The sequence below is a fragment of the Bacillus rossius genome, chromosome 1 (genome assembly GCF_032445375.1).
Source record: "Bacillus rossius redtenbacheri isolate Brsri chromosome 1, Brsri_v3, whole genome shotgun sequence".
NCBI lineage: Eukaryota > Metazoa > Arthropoda > Insecta > Phasmatodea > Bacillidae > Bacillus > Bacillus rossius.
Window position 1 is genome coordinate 31,160,742 of NC_086330.1, and position 18,227 is coordinate 31,178,968.

An 18,227-nucleotide genomic window follows, 5' to 3' on the forward strand; every position below is an offset into this window, starting at 1 on the left:
CCAGGTGAATAAGCGAGATTTCTGTGTGTGGATAAATAAAGTATAAGTACACTACAGAGTGAGCACTCAGTGCTATTTAATCTTCGCGTTCTTTATTCATAATTGTTAAGGTCCTTTAAAATTCGCGGGTTCAATGGCCTCTAGAATATACTCCAAATGTCACTTGTTCACTGGCGGCTGGGTAACCTGTAATTCGATACTTTTTGATAGAAGATCACCCATTGGTCCAGATCCCCCTAGATTAACCTAATCAGCAGCAGAAGTAGCACAAAGGTAAAGTTATTTGGATTTCAGCGTGTAGCGATATGAAGTCGCAAATTTTCCTGTCTCTAACAATTGTGCTGCAAGATCGCAAACTTAACAAACATGAATGCCGTTTTGTCACGATTTGAATTTACAATAAACTGGTGGCAAGTCAATAAATTATTTGCCAGGGGCAAACATTTTTCACGAAAAAAAAATATCAAAATACTTATTAGACTGAAATATGGTATGCCTGCGCCAGTGCTTTTATTTTTTTTTTTTTGCAATTGGCGGCCGTCTGCAAGAGAAGCCATTTCCATATTAGACCGGACCGTTCAGGGCTCATTTTCTTACGCACTGAGTTACTGTGATTGGTGTTCTAACAGTAGACATGTATGTAACTGAGAAAAATTCACCTAATAACGAAATACAGACGATGCCTCAGTGTTGCAACCCTCAGCTAATCTCGAAATCTTTTCGTGAAAAAGAAAAACATGACCCTAATAATGAGTGTTACACATAAACTATATCTAGGAGCACAATATATACTTAAAATGTTTATAAAATCTGTATGGGGAAACAAGGGAGTTTTAAGAATAGCAGCCCTGCAACTTTTCTTCCTGCCCTAGACTCCACAATGTACTCGAATCAAGTCTATGGTACGTACTTATTAGCTGCTACGACATTCCACCTTCTCTAGGGGTCGTAATTTTGCTAGTTCATTGAAAGGCATTTCCAGCATAGAACACTAGCGGCATGCTTTTCTTCTCCGAAAAATCTGAGCGCTTGTTAGATTGCGGTAAACGTTGTCCATGCCAACAATTTCTTCGTTGAAGTTGGTGTCCATCTGTAAGAGAAGTTATTGCAACCTTTGACCCGGCCCAATCAGAACAAGAGTTTGTTCCCGTACAAAATTTCTGTGATTCGTGTGCCGGCAGTATGCATGTACCTGAGAGACGATGCTACAAAGATTTAACACACAGCTATCGTCTCGAAATCTTTTAGAGAAAAATTGTATGTTCCAACTACGTTTGTGAGACATCTATTTGGGCTGCAGTTGTTTTTGCGCGTCACTGAAAAGTTTAAGCCAATAACAAACCAGCTGTAGCTGAACAGACGAATCTCGTCCAAGTCATGGAGACGAGAATGTCTTCCCTCAATACAGATATTTCCATATTTATAGTACGAGGGACGTTCCGAAAGTAAGTTTCATCAGATTTTTTAAAGAGCAAATGGTAAGCCTGGTGAAACAAACAATTGCCATAATAATCTACACCAGTTGCTGGTTCAACGACGGAAGTAGCGTCAGAGGAGGAGGAATGACGCATGCGCAGAGCGCCGAAGAAGATAGAGTAACAGCAGACAGGCATGCCCGAGGTTACTCGAGTACAAATCAAGATGGCAGACAGACGTGTACTGACAACGTGGTCGCCAATGGAAGAACGTGCTGTTATCCCAGCATTGATATTTCTCGATGGATTTTTTTCTTATCAAATTGGAAATTTTGGCGACATTTTGCGGCAAATTTTGAGGAATTCGGAGTAAGTTTTGGCGATTTTTGGTCGAATTTGAAGGCCAAGGCCGTGGTCAAAGTTCAAGGTCATCAAGATGGCATCCGGTACGTCAGAACACAAGATTGTGGCCGACACCACCGGTACCATACCCTTAACCCTGGGTCAGGGCATACAATTATATACTACATACTGCCAACATTTAAGGACTTTTAGGTTTTTTGTGTTGCCTATAAATACCGCACAGTTCGCTGGAAATAAGAGCGTTAGTTATATCATAAAGTTGTAACTCTTTACCATCCTATCTTTGTTGCTGGACATGCTTGCTCCGTGGTCGACGGGATGGCCATTGTAGCCGAGGTTCTGTGTCCCTTCGCCCGCCGCTGGAGTCTCGGTCACACGGGCTGGACTGCCAGCCGCTGCTGTACTTATACAAGAGATCCCTTTGGAAACCAGTTTGCAGCACTGCAAGAAATATATATTGTGACTTTGTACAACACAAAAGGTGGCTGTGGTCACTGTTGCAAATATGTAGAGGCCGGAAAAAATTCGCGAATTCATTTCGCGATTGGCTAAAATACAAATAGTTATACCTCAGTGCTGCCTCTGCTATTGGCTCACAACTCATCTGGATTACTCTGGGCCAATGAGAAACACCCAACCAAAGCTGTATCGAATCACAGGCTGCTACGTTGGGACATCTCACAAGACAGCAGCCAATGAGTGGGTCACATTTGACCGAGAGTACGTATGGAACTATGGAGTTCATCCTACAGGTAATTGAACCCGAGAATTTTCCGGTCCCTAAAAATATGAAATACGTTTTTTTCAAACCATGGAAAAGATAATCGAAAAATTCAATAATCGGACTTTATTTGTTGTATCGAGCGTTTATTATGTACGCAGTTAATACTGGAAAGCTATTCAGGCAACTTGAACTATTGGAGGTGCTGAGACAACAGAAAGCATAAATGCTCGGGTAAGAATCCGCACCCAGTATTACTGCGAACACTGTTTTGTAGTGGTACAAATTGTGGTAATTTGTACAAATTTACACATTTCTGTAATTAACATTTCCGTTTTCATTAACAAAAAAAATTACAATGTTGGAACATATATTCTTAACTCTACTTAAATATTTTCAGGTTAATATCGGAATTCTGCACTGCAACATCAGTATTATTATTGGCAGAGTTGAGCTGGAAACACGAATGCACCAAGCGAAGGATGCGATGCGAATGCAAAATATCGCGTTTGATGTGAACACGAATGAGGTTTTCACCCACTCGACAGACAAAGATAAACAATTTAAATTTAAATTATTCTGGTCATTATGTAAGTGCCAATCATACGATGGCCATCAATGCTTGCAGGGTTTTTTTAAAATTATTAAATCGACATGTTTGAGAAAAAAATTATGTTTAATGCAAATATAAAATTCGGTTGGAAAATTGACTCTGCGTTTAAACCTTTCAAACCTTTCACAGATACATTTAGTTTAAAAAAAAAAAAAAACCTTGACAATGCACGAATAATAAATATATTTCTAAGCAACTAGTCTGGTCATCAATCAAACACAAAGGTCTGACGCTATTTATAGTGAAAACGTGCGAGCGAAGCGATGTAAATAGTAAATATTTCTAATCGGAAAGTTTGTCACGTCCGTACCTTGAATTTTAGCTGGGCACCAAAATAATCCGCATAATTTACGATTATCTTTAGCTACTTACTCGCCCAGTCAACATTCTAGAGAGATTTTTTTTTCCAGTGATCAGAAATGTTGCAGACATTAACGAAGTACACCAAAGTCTAACAAACAGTTGAATTTCTCCTCAAATAGCACCACCTCTAGTCATGGTTAATTCCTTCTCGGAATTCCCAGACTTGTGGTATTGCTTATCCGTATCAAATGAACTCAAAGCTGAGACTTGAATCCCAAAATGCTCAGCCCGCTTCTCTGCGATTAAAAAATTCCAAAGATCCGGAGAATAACTTCATGGCACCGACTGTTGAACACTCACTGAAGCCTGTGATCGTGATGAACTTCTGAAGCTGTTTGTACCAAACTAGTCGCCTACGTGACACGTGGCACGTGATTCGGGAAACCGTACTATTGTCGGCTAAGTGCAATAAAACCATAAAACATAGAGTGGCGTCATTTTTTGCCAGCTCATTCAAAACAAACAAAAAATGCAAAACTGAGACATCTCAAAAAACAATGGACTTCCGCTGAAAAGGTTTTTCACGAGGTAAGAAACCACTTTGGGCCATTAAAAAGGGTGTAAATCTGACATATATTAATTTATGTGGTTTTGGATGTGTGATGTAAGTCCAAACAAGCATTATTCCCCTCCTCCTCTCGTGACGTTACCAAATGTAACTTCGTGTAACTTAGCCGCTGTTGATCTGCAGTTAAGTGGGTAGTTTCCAAGAAAGAATCATATTTTTTATTTTTTTATTTTTGACAGTGATTTAAATTAAATTAAAAATTTTAACTGTTGTTCGTAATTTATAAATGTTTTATTATTACAAATCTGTTATTTTATGGCTTTCAAGACATTTAAGGCCATTTCATATTTCAATCCTAGCAAGAATTAAGACTATAAAATCATGTATTTTACAGCTCTGATTTTAAAAGATATCATTCATAAATATATTTTAAAAATTCCCAAAATCCTGAAAATCTCATATTGCTATGCCTTTTAGAACAACCAATTTTTATTAATTTATGAATGACATCACGAAAAACGTTACGACAGAGACTTCATACCAAAGTTCAAATCAAAACTAAATTCTTTAAAATTCTATTTAGTCATGCTAGACTTAAAATATAAATTAGCCTTTAAGACCCCCAAAATCATTCAATAAAGATCTCTAATCTGATTTTTATTTTATTTTAATGTGAGTGTGTCCTCCAGTACTCGCCAGTGATGTTTAAACATCTAACATCGGTAACGAGCAAATTCATGTGTTCTCGTGTTGTAAATAAACTTATAATATAAAACTTGGACACCAAATTTCACTAAAATAATGCCAAGCGGAATAAATATATGGTAATTGTGTTTTGAAATAAATATCTGGACGCGAATCACACATAGCTTTCGCACCTTCCTACAGAATTCGTTGCAGGAACAAGTGCTTCGACTATCCAATCAATTGATTTATACAGCGATAATTTTAAACTTTATAATAAAATGGCTTTGATAAAACCGAAAAAGACTCGAAAAAAAGAATGAACCCCGACTTTAGACCTGAATTTTGAAAAGGAATTTGATTAAAATACTGCCTATTTTGTTAAAATATATTAAACAGTTAAAACTATAACGTTTACCTTTGGCTTTGAAAACATTGGTGCGCGCCATACGCCACAGATGGCCTCACCGTGGTTACACATTTCCGTTCCACGCGACTTCCGTTCCATTCACAAAATTACTGCTACCAAATTCAGTGTACCGAGAGCTGAGATGTTACACATACATAAAAAAATTGGTTGTCTGTAAAGTCGGTTTACAGACGATAGTTTAACGTGACAACGTCATAACAATACATTGATAAAATGATTGCATACTTTTATGAATAAAATTGAATCATTTTTATTTTAATAATAAAAGAATAAATACTTCAAATTATACTAGTAATCAGATATTTAAAATGCAAGAATAATTAACCTTTATTGCCGAAATATTTGTTATAATAAGCAAAAAAACCACATTAACTTTTCATTTCACTTTATAAACAGTCGAGCGGAAGAGAGATAGATGCGGCGCAAGCGTACAATGAGCGTAACGGGACACAGCGTAACGGAACAATGTGCGTAACGGGACACTTTTTCGTGCGTGCAGCTGGCGTTCATCAATTTATTAGACGTTGTCACGTCAAAAAAAAATTTAAAACAACTATCCACGGTCATACTATGAATTAACTTGGAATGAAATCATGAGCTGAGAGCGGTGGCCATTACCACGTCGTGTGAATAATGCACCACCGCCCGAGCGCGATCTATTTTCTGAGGAAACTACTTGGAAACCGCCGCCTTGTGTGTGCCTGGGGGTCAGCCTAACGGCTAAATAATTGTGGTCGCTTTTCCTTCGCTTCCCGCCGCTAGATGTCTATCGCGCTCCCTGTGTCCACACGACCATCGGGTCGTAATCTCTCCCGACAAAAATAATAACCGACTGACCCGTTGAACCCTGTTGTGCTTGCGGGGTTCTCCGTGGGACAAGTTGTACAAATATACCCAAACAACGAGATTCATTAACGCATATGGAACCCACGTGAAGTAAATCACTAAATATGGGTACACAATTTAAAAAAAAATTGGTTGTCGGTAAAGTCGGTTTACGGACGATAGTTTAACGTGACAACGTCATAACAAAACATTCATGAAATGATTGCATACTTTTATGAATAAAATTGAATCATTTTAATTAAATTATCACTATTTTGTATGGATACAAAGAAGGAGTGAAATGAAATCTACAATTTAATTGATAAATTTACTTTTATTTGCACTCATTAATTCAAATGTGTTCATTACTTTAACGAAGAGATTATTTTAACTATAACTTTTATACATGTTTGCTATTTAACTTCTTCCAATCTGTGTTATTCTGTTAAGGATAGGACGATGATAGGAAAAGTAGGAAACGAATGGGAGTGTTTCAAGTTTAATGTGCCTCGAAAAAGTCAAATCGATGGTTGTTCCAATCGAGTGGAAGAGAGATAGGTGCAGCACAAGCGTACAATGAGCGTAACGGGACAATGTGCGTTACGGGACACTTTTCCGTGCGTGCAGCCGGCGTTCATCGGTTTATTAGACATTGTCACGTCAAAAACAAAAAAAAAAATAACTGTAACAGTATGCCGTGCGCACAAGATTCGACCGCCATTTTTTCGAACCTACTGGTTCACAACAGCGCATGTGACGGTCGTGTGCATGGGAGACAGGTCGTGAACATAGAAAGTAAATGAATATATTTATTTATATTACGGACGCATGGCGCAACAACCAATGGGAGTAGATTGGAAACCATTTAAGCGGGACTAGAGAACTGTTTATATTTATCAACCATTTTGTGGCAAGAAATTGTCGAGATATTACATTTCTCAGGTGTAATTCCTGATTAAAAAATTAATTAATGTTATTACTTATAAGTTATAAGTCAATAGCAAAAATTTTAAATAAAAAAAAGTGTCATGGTTAATTATATGTTGAAAAACTGTGCTCACAAATTGCTGGTCAAATGTCACGGAATAATCATATGACAATTAACACAGTTACTTACTAAAACTGCCAACATATGTCAGATACATCGCAAAATTTCCTTGGCTGAAAGTAACAATAAGATTCCAATTGTGAACCGACTTTGCACAAGTCATGCGCATACCCTGCTCTGCACTCGCTATGTTTTTTAATTGGGAACCCAATCTCAGCTTTAGTACATGTAATGCCACGATTATTTTGCGGAATCATCGAGTAAAAAAGTGGACTTGAAGCACATATACACCTTCTGCATATTCATATTCATTTTTGATACCTATACCTCTGTGCTGATTCTGCTATTGACTCGCAGTTAATCTGGAGGACTCTGTCTGGGGCAGCGAGAAATATTCAATCAAAAAGTATCGAATCACAAGTTACCGAGTTGAGACGACTGACAGCAGCCAATGAACAAGTGACTTTTGCCTGAGCATGTAGAGGATTTTGGAGTCCATCCCAGAAGTCACTTAACCCGTGCATTTTTTTCCAGTCTCTACCAATGAGCTCTCTAAAAAGGATTGATTATATGAAGTCAAATTGAGTCTAGCCTAGAGTGAAATGATGCCTGTAAATATTCGCGGATCTACCTGTAGCAAGCGTCGCCGATCGACCAATACGTACAGACACTATACTCGGGAGTTATAACTAGGGACACCTGTATTTCGCGAATACATTTCGTGTCAAGGTATTTCACAAAATACTGTAGCTTTTCTCCTGTGGTTATTGGCTGAGGTCGGGGAGAGGTGTCATTCCGCTCTTGACGGGGCCAATGAGAATGTGGTCACCGTACTGCTGCACCCCCACAATTTGCCATGACTCTTAGAAAAAGCTACAGTGTTTTGTGAAATACCTTGACATAAAATGAATTCGCGAAATACAGGCGTCCCTAATTATAACGCGTTCGCAAACCCACCAACGCAAGTAGGCCTATGGGGCTCAATTTAGTGCATGTTTTTTGTTGCCCGCTTGTTTCTGATATCTAAAATGAAATATGGCAAGGATTGTACATTTTAAAGACTCTGAAATCTACATTATGGGTAGGTGTTTGGGGAAGGGGGGAGTGTGATGATTGGATGTTAACGTTTGTCTTCACGAAACTATGAATATTTGTCCGAAACTATCCGTTACTCTAACAATGTTGTCAATCAAGTCATCGGTGTGTGAATCGGTGTGATGACGCTCTGTGCCAACCTACCCTGCTCTAGTTATTTTTCATCCCTCTATAAAAGGCACATATTTAGGGACATGCATATTTCTCAAAAAGATTCCGAGATTACCTGAAAGTTAAAACACTGTAGCACCGTCTGTGTTTCATGATTGGGTGAGTTTCTTCCAGATACATGTCAATTGTTACAACACCAATCACAGTAATTCAACGCGTAATCAAACCGTCCTGAGTGGCTCGGTCAAATATGGCAACCCTTCTCTCACAAGGTAGAAACAGCTGGTGCGGGTATACCTTGTTGCAGTCGAATAGGCGTTCAGATTTTTTTCGCGAAAAATGTCTGCCACTACACATATTACATTCAATATAATCTGTTTCACCTTTTCTATCCTTTCTTCAGCTATTATTTTCCCTTCTTTGATTCTTTATAGTTCGTCCAACTAATCCTGTCAATTTCCCCCCCCCCCCCCCCCTGGATCGAACATCGCCAAAAACGTCTGCACTTCTCAATATATTTTTCTCATAAAAGCGATTATATAGTTTGACTAATAAATAACAAATAGTTTCCCGTTTTTAAATGTGGCCAATCCTTGCAATTTCAAACACCGGGGTGGTAACAAGTGTGCAAGAAGAAACAAGTTTCTTCCTTCCTTAGAATCTGGGCTACTGATGAAATTCCGATGCGCTATGTGGAGCTCGGTAAATTTACGGACTATCCGCCACAAAAAAAAAAATCATTTCATACTTCCAGATAACTGGATCTTCGTTTATAATAGGATAGTTTCCAAACACCGAGCTGTACGGGTCCTCAATTTTAAAACAAGGAGGGGAAAAAAACATTCACATGGAAGGGATTATTTTCTGTAGACTTAGAGGTTTTTGTTTTCAGTTTTGTAAGTACAGCATGTTAATTCCTGTGAGGTTCAAGTCAAAGTAAACCCAGTATCCTTAAATTACTAAGATCCATTGAGAATTTGCTAGCAGTGTTATAATTAAATTTAAGATGATGCGTTGTGAAACTTTTGTCCTGGCAAGGAGGGGGCCTATACATCCAGAAATAATAATCAGAATGGATATTTTAACCTCGAAAACGTTTTCTGGGCTAAACGCGCACTCGTTGTACGTTCGTCTGGGCTCGGTAATGTCGCGTCGTCATCAACTCTGCAGGCGCGCGGCGGCACTGGTCGTTACCCCAGACGGGTATAATACGAGCGTTCCCTCGGCATGATGTCGCTCGTTAGCTCCGTGTGTGTTATTTACCGAGGGCGCGCTGCGGGTTTCCAGCTCTCCCGATGACATCGACGCACGCATTTGTGCCGAGTCCCGGAAACAAAAGCCAAACGGAACTAAATGCCCGATGCAGGGTCACAGACCACGCTACTGCTGCAGAAAAACGAATACACAAAGACAAAAGGACACACTGTAAATTTTGACGTGGCAGCGTCTAATAAATGGATAAACGCCAGCTGCACGCACGAAAAAGTGTCTCGTTACGCACATTGTCCCGTTACGCTCATTGTACGCTTGCGCCGCATCTATCTCTCTTCCACTCTATTGGAACAACCTTCGATTTGACTTTTTTCGAGGCATGTTAAACTTGAAACACTCCCACAAGAGGCTTTACGCAATGAACACGTGGTGATGCGTGCGTAGCCAACTTGTGTTCATAACATTCTAAAACATAGTTTATGTAAGGTCCGTGTATTGCAGTAATACTGTGTTCGGATTCTTACCCGGGCATTTATGCTCTGTGTTGTCACAGTACCCACAATAGTTAAAGCTATTTGTAAACCGTTCCCTGAACAGCTTTCCAGTATTAAATGCACATGTTAATAAGTTATAAATTACAGTAAATTTACGGACTTTTCAACGAAGAATTTAACACAATAAACGAAGAGTTCTTCAAAATTTCAAATAACTGAATTTTCGTAGAAATTACGCTGTATTTCGACTTCCAATTTGAATGTTTTTTTTTCTAAACAAAGGTAAAGACACACGTGGACAAAAGAATAGTGTTATAGCTGTGTACTTGGCCAGTTTTTGAATGCTTTGTTAATATACCATGAATGTTATTTTGGATTGACGAAGATAACAGTAGATTTACAAAGATCCCTGGATAATTCGTAACCAGCATTCTTCATAAACTTGAGGTGAAAATTTTTAACACTGTAACACTTGAATGGTACCAGTGACCCATCAGTAGGGACATGCACATTTCGCGAATAGATTCCGAGACCAGCTGAAAGTTAAAACACTGTAGCAGTCGTTTGTGTTTCGTGATTGGGTGAGTTTCTCTCAGGTACGCGTCGATTGTTACAACACCAATTACAGTAACTCAGTGCGGAAGCAAACGGCGTCCTGATTGGCCCGGTCGAACAAGGCAACGACTTCTCTCGCAGACGGCCGCCAATCACAAGGAAAAAAACCGCTTGTGCGGGTATACCTTGTTGCAGTCTAATAGGCGTTCAGATTTTTTTCGCGAAAAATTCCTGCCCCTACCCATCAGGTAACAGTCCCTATACATCGAGTTCGCAAATTGCGGGGAATAGATTTAACGGGTGGCAGGGAATGCCAAAACAAGCCAAATACGTTAAGGAACATATATGTCCGGAAACAAAACCCCGCAACGTTTCAGGCGCGAACAGTGCGGATGCGCGTTCGGCGGACTTGAAGGGACTTCCTCTGGCTGAGAGGACGCGCATGAAGCGTTCAAGCAGGGGACGAGCCTGTCTCAGACGTTAAGAGTTTGGTGTGCATCACCTTCCATGGCGCGAAACTCCCAGCTTCGGGCAATAAATGGTTAAGCCGTACGAAGTTCTTCCCAATCGGCACACGTCCCTTGTGAAAGCACACCTTCGTAAATGCGCGCTGCTCCTGTTGCAAAAAAATAAAAAATTCTCGCCTGACCGAACACCGTTAACACATCGGCCATCTCTGAGAGTAATAAGTTTGCCATTTCATTGCTGTTGGTCAAATTCTGTAATCGCATAACCGAACTTACTGACAGTCAGCACAGCGCTGATCACCCATATCTAGGGACCGGAAAAATTCGCGGGTTCAATGACCTGCAGGATGAAATCCATAGTTCTACGTACACTCGGTCAAATGTCACCCACTCATTGGCTGCTGTATTGTGAGACGCCCCAACGTAGCAGCCTGTGATTCGATAAAGCTTTGGTTGGGCGTTTCTCATTGGCCCAGAGTCATCCAGGTGAGTTGTGGCTAATAGCAGAGGCAACACTGAGGTATAAATATTTGTATATTAGCCTATCGCGAAATGAATTCGCGAATTTTTCCTGTCTCTACCCATATCCAAACTTGTAAACGTGCCACAACAACACATCCGCTGAGCTGTACGCCAGGCTGCTGGTTGCTCGTGCACTTGGCTGGCTCCACACGTCTGCAGCCGTCTCGACGCCTGCTTCCCGCAGAGAGTCTGGGCGCCACCGCGCTGCGATCGCGCGGCCTCTCGGCCAATGGAGAAGTCCCCTGAAGCCCGCCAAATTAAAATTCACACGCTACTGTTCGCGCCTGCTACATGGCCCTCACAAGGGTGGGGCTGGGTGGGGGCCCAGGCCCAGCCCTGTTTATTTTTAAATGTTTAACTATAATAATTTTTTTACAATCTATAAAAACCAATTGTAAATTTTATAAAGAAAGCTTAGTTTGGACATTCTAAAAAGAGTGTATGTAATAAATAACCATGCAATTATAATGTAGCACGTGACTGTAAAATTGGGAGGGGGGGGGGAGATGACCGTCTAGGATCCTGGGTCCAGGGCCCGTAATCGAATGTGGGGGCCATGCACCTGCAATATTGCAGGGTTTCGATTCAAGACATACGTTCCTTAACTAAAGTGGCTTTCTTCGGCATTTCCTGCCAACCATTAAATTTACGCACCGCAATTTGCGAACATCCCCGCATTAACGGTCTGTATGGGTCGTGGGTACCGACATTTGATTCCCACAAACTTAAATTTTTCTCAACGTTGGCAAGTATTACTTACTTCGATGAATCTGTTATTTGCGGTTATTTTATAAATCCGGCCATTTGTAAGACTTGTTGCAGTATAATATCAGTGTTTTTTTAAATTAAAAACTTCACTATGACAAGATCTTAAAAGTTAAAGTCAAGATTGAACTTATTGAAACTTGACTGCTCAGTACTCTATTTCCGGTGTTGATTTTTTTCCCTTAACTCCACACACCAAGTTGAATTTTTAATTTTTTCGTCGTGACTAATATTTTAACTGACATCTTAACACTATATCTCTCTTGCATTTTTTTCTCTCAAAAATATTGTCAAAAGTTGTTCACTAAATAAAATATAATATAATGGATGTAAAATGTCGCGAAACATTTCGTAATTATAATCACTTGCGCAACTTATAACACCCATTATATTACACTCAGTGAATATCTGTTGAAAATATTGGCGACAGAACAACAAATACAGGGGCAGTATCGTGCTAGAGTTTCATAAATAGCCTTTAGCTAATAATAATGACGAGAAAAAAAAATCAACAAAACGTGTGAGACCAGGCCTTAACACTAGTCAACTATTTCGGTACTTAAAAATTAATGTACACAGAGAGTCCCAGAACTAAACGCTACGCCTAAAACAGTTTATAGGCCAAATTAATTACAGTGCTGAATTATATATATATATGAATATATATATATATATATATATATATATGAATATATATATATATATATATATATATATATAAACTGTAGTTTTCGAGCTATGTGTTCTTTTTTTTAGTTTTAAAATTCCCCACCCTGCAACAAGTGATTAGGTAATGTGACTTCATGTTTCTATATTATTTATAATAATCTAATTTTGCAATGGAATCCTGAATAAACCTGAGATTGATAATAATTCAAAATAAGATAAAATTTGCTACACTTTTGGAAACAAAAATTATTTGCATGACTTGTGCGACAAAAATTTGTATTCGAGATAATTTTAACTATTCATACTGTGAAATAAAATGTATCAGGCCTATTCTAATTTGGCATATGTCATTCAAGCAAGATTTCGAAATAATAAATTAGTGAACACTTCTTTAAAATTGGTAATTTTATAATTTACACCATACACTTGTTACGCTATAAATATTATTTCCACAACTAGTTTGCAAAGATTTTCTTTATTAGTTTGTCATCACCTTCGAATAAAACTACTTTAGGATTACACAACGTTTAAAAAAATCCTTCACTTCTTGTGCTCTTTCTTTCGAGTTCGTTTCACGTCATCTTGCAACTTTAGGTAAATTGACTATATATAACACATATGACAATATGAATATTATTTTAAAGAATGAAAAGTATTTTAACTATATTCTACTATTAATTTTTATTTATAAAAAAATATGTTTCTTTTAATTTTAACGTAACCTTCATTACAATCATCATTATAACCCGAACGCCATCATACTTAAATGTTTAGATTGCGCGTGTAAAAGAACATAGCCCAAAATATATTTATTTTGAGTAGGGAGGGGGTAGTGATTCACTTAAGTTATGTAACCGTACTTACTTGATATTTCAAAGAAGGATCAAGGCTGAAATTATCTATCGTCACTCAAAACACATTAAATTATATAAAACTTTGACTTAACTAGTTACAGATTTTTAAACCTCTGCATCGTAAGTAAATTTTACTAGAGTCATGTCAGTACAGTCTAAACAGAAACGTCTTGAGAACCAAAATATTAGCGTCAACTCTGTTTAGGATGAGTGGGTAAGAATTTTCATATGATTATTTTGTTTTATACTTATTTGCTATTATATATATTTATTTTAAAAATTGTCATGATGGGCGTGGTGAAATAACGGAATAAATTAGGTCACATAAGCTTAGGAAAATTTACAGTGGTTATTTAAAAGTATTTCAAGTTACTTTGCCCGTAATAATAGGTGATTACCTAAGAAGTAAAACACAAGCATCGCCACATCGCTACTTCCGAAGACATTAAAGTATTGCAAAGTTACCTGTAGTTCAGAACCAGCTTCGCCCTTAATCTATTTCCTGCATCATTACGTCTTAAGAAGGCGTGGTTAGCTCAGCATCTCATTTTCTTCCTCTCCTTCCCCCCCCCCCCCACCCCCTTTTACATTACCTTCCATGACAATTACGAGGCCTGTCTTATGGGGCTCCACGCAACAGTTCCGCTCGTAATCTCCGACGATTTGGTTAGTCAAGTTTGCCTCCTGTCACTCCCCTACAATATTTCTGTTGGAGGCCGTAGTTTACTCTATGACACACGCGGCACTAATTTTACCCTGATAAACGACTAGCTGGGAGGATGTATGCCAGGGGGTGGCCATGGCTGCATGGTTGCATGGTGTGTGAAGCCGTTTTATTTATTTATAATTAATTTTTGCGTCATATTTGGTTAGACGACCAAAAAGTTGGCTGAAGTGTAGTATTTGCAATGTGTAAAACGTTTTAAATGAATTTTCTTATGAACGTGACTGTTTTTTAACCAAGAGTATTCTAATTATAGTTACTAACCATCATCAGTTATTACCAGACACCATTTCTGCAATATTTTTGGGCGTAACAATATGGCGATGGTGAGGTTATAAAGTGACTTCAACTACGTCACAGCATGCCCTCTCCTGACAATTCATAACGCCATGATTTATGCACGGTGAAGAAGCGTTGTGGCGTCATGGCGTCAATCGCAATTCAAACATCAAACAAAATAACTCTTAAGGGTGCTACTCACATTCAATTTTATCGTTGAAATGCTTAAATAATACATCACTCAAGTAAATTGAAAACAAATGTATTTTTCGTTTAATATTTTTTTTTATTCTTGACCCGTCTAACGTGTAATCCCGAAAATGAGTAACCCGAACTAAAAATTTAGTTAAAGTTCTCGCACACACATTAGCCAATTAAAATAATTAAGGTTTAGAACTTTGTACATAAAATACTGAATATCTCTAACCATGGGCTGATAGAACATTGTAAGTCACGTTTACAAACGTGTACATGACGCATAAAAACGCATCAGGGCATAATATGTCTTGTTTTATCAGAAAGTAGCCAAGTTCGTTATAGTATCATTATCTATCTATACTATAATAAAACAGTAGTTTTTTTTTTCTGTCTGTCTGTTTGTACGCGGTGTTCCACAAAACTACTATACGAATTTTAATGGGGTTTTCAAGTTAACTTGAGCGTAGCAGAGAATGAAATATAAGCTTTATTTCATCAAAATCGGCTCAAGGAAAGAAGAGAAATCTTAATTTTATGACATACAATATAATCAATATAAAAAGCCATTAAGTTTTGCTGTTGTAAGGAACTAAGTAGAGAGTAAGAAAAAAATAAAGATCCTGACAGTTTGTAGTGTCGCCATATTTGTTTCAATTTTCAATACCCTTTTTGTATATTACAATTTAAATTGCAGAAAAAAATCATGTTTCATAGACACATAAATAGTGAGTGTGTGTCATTTCTCTATGTCCACGAGGTCTCGCCGCTTCAATTTTCTCCTTGGGGCGAACCCGTCCGCTTAATTAAATTAAATAAACCGCTTTTTTCGTTGAATGATTTATTTCATGAAAATCTGCTCTCATAAAGACACTTAAGAATCACCAACATGTTCGATAACAAGAAATTGTGATATGGCGAAAGTGTTACAAGATTGCTCTCTAATCGTTTGGGATGAAAGCACGATGGCGAATAAAAAAGCAGTTGAAGCTGTGGACAGGACACTACGGGACATTAGGCGCGATGAAAGGCCAATGGGGAATGTCACACTACTCTTTTCAGGAGATTTTCAGCAAACTCTACCAGTTGTAAGTCGAGGGACTAAGGCCGATGAAATCAAAGCTTCACTGAAGAATTCTTACCTCTGGCCTCAAATAAAAAAAAAAACTGCAACTAACATTTAACATGAGAGCACAGCTGGGTGGTAATTCTCATGCGCAAGAATTTTCCGGTGTTCTATTAAAAGTTGGAGAAGGTGCCCTCCCTGAGCAACAGGGTCAGGTGATGCTTCCAGAAATACTTGGCAGAGTCGTATCTTCGGAAGACGAACTCATACGTTCGGTATTCGGGATCTGTCAAACATACATCAGGAACATACGTGGTTATGTGAACGTGCCATACTCACTCCAAGAAATGACCAAGCTGCTACAATCAATAAAAAATTTTTAAACGAATTGAATGGGGCTGAAGTGGTTTATACATCGTTTAACAGCGTCCTTAATCAGGACGACGCCACTAATTATCCAGTTGAGTTTTTGAGTTCTCTCACTGCAAGTGGTCTTCCTGTTCACAAAATTGTTCTCAATGTTCAATTGTTCCAATAATGCTTCATAGGAACTTTACTCCCCCAAAATTGTGCAATGAAACCCGACTTAAAGTAACTGCTCTACAACGAAATATAATCGAAGCTGAGTTTCTTACTGGATGTGGCTCAGGTGAAACGGTTTTCATACCACACATACCTATCATCCCGAATAACTTCCCGTTCGGGTTCAAGCGCACACAGTTTCCAATAGCAGTTTGTTTCGCCATGACAATAAATAAGTCTCAGGATCAGAGCCTTAAGGCAGCTGGTGTAGACTTAAGGTCTGATTGTTTTTCCCACGGCCAGATGTATGTGGCTTGCTCGCGGGTCAGTAATGCAGACAATCTTTACATTCTAGCTCAAGACGGGAAAACCGTAAATGAGGTTTACAAAGAAATTTTATGAAGTGTCTTCCCGACATTACATTTGAAAGTAGAAACATATTTACCCAAAATTTAGGTAGTAACATATTTTTATTGCAAATACTGAAATAGAGGTGAGAAAAATTATCATTTGTAAACATAAGAAAACTACTACAACTGTATCAACTGTTATGTTATAATGTTTAAATTTCTAAATGGAGCAAGATAATACAAAATTCCATGCAGAAAAAGCGTGGGCAGCAGCTACGTTTAGTTATAGGTATAGGGCTATGCATGCTGATTTTTCATATACTGCATGGATGCGAACATGTAAGAATAATCTATCTTACTATAGTAAAACAGTAGTTCTTTTTCTGTCTGTCTGTCTGTTTGTACGCGGTGTTCTACATAACTACTATACGAATTTTAATGGGGTCTTGCGTATAACAGTCATTACTTAATTATTTGCCTTCAATGCTGTTACCATATTTCACGTCCAGCGAAGCGGGCGGGTTCGGCTAGTACTATAATAAAACAGTAGTTTTTTTTCTGTCTGTCTGTCTGTCTGTTTGTACGCGGTGTTCTACAAAACTACTATACGAATTTTAATGGGGTTTTCAAGTTTAGTTGAGCGTAGCAGGGAAAGAAATATAAGCTTTATTTCATCAAAATCGGCTCAAGGAAAGAAAAGAAATCTTAATTTTATGAAATAAAATATAATCATTATAAGAAGCCATTAAGTTTTGCTATTGTAAGAAACTAAGTAGAGAGTAGGAAAAAAATACAGATCCTGACAGTTTGAAGTGTCGTCATATTTGTTTCAATTTTCAATACCCTTTTTGTATATTACAATTTAAATTGCAGAAAAAATCATGTTTCATAGACACATAAATAGTGAGTGGGTGTCATTTCTCTATGTCCACGAGGTCTCGCCACGTCAATTTTCTCCTTGGGGCGAACCCATCCGCTTAATTAAATTAAATAAACCGCTTTTATCGTTGAATGATTTATTTCATGAAAATCTGCTCTCATAAAGACACTAATGAATCACCAACATGTTCGATAACAAGAAATTGTGATATGGCAAAAGTGTTACAAGATTGCTCTCTAATCGTTTGGGATGAATGCACGATGGCGAATAAAAAAGCAGTTGAAGCTGTGGACAGGACACTACGGGACATTAGGCGCAATGAAAGGCCCATGGGGAATGTCACACTACTCTTTTATGGAGATTTTCAGCAAACTCTACCAGTTGCAAGTCGAGGGACTAGAGCCGATGAAATCAAATCTTCACTGAAGAATTCTTACCTCTGGCATTAAATAAAAAAAACTGCAACTAACAATTAACATGAGAGCACAGCTGGGTGG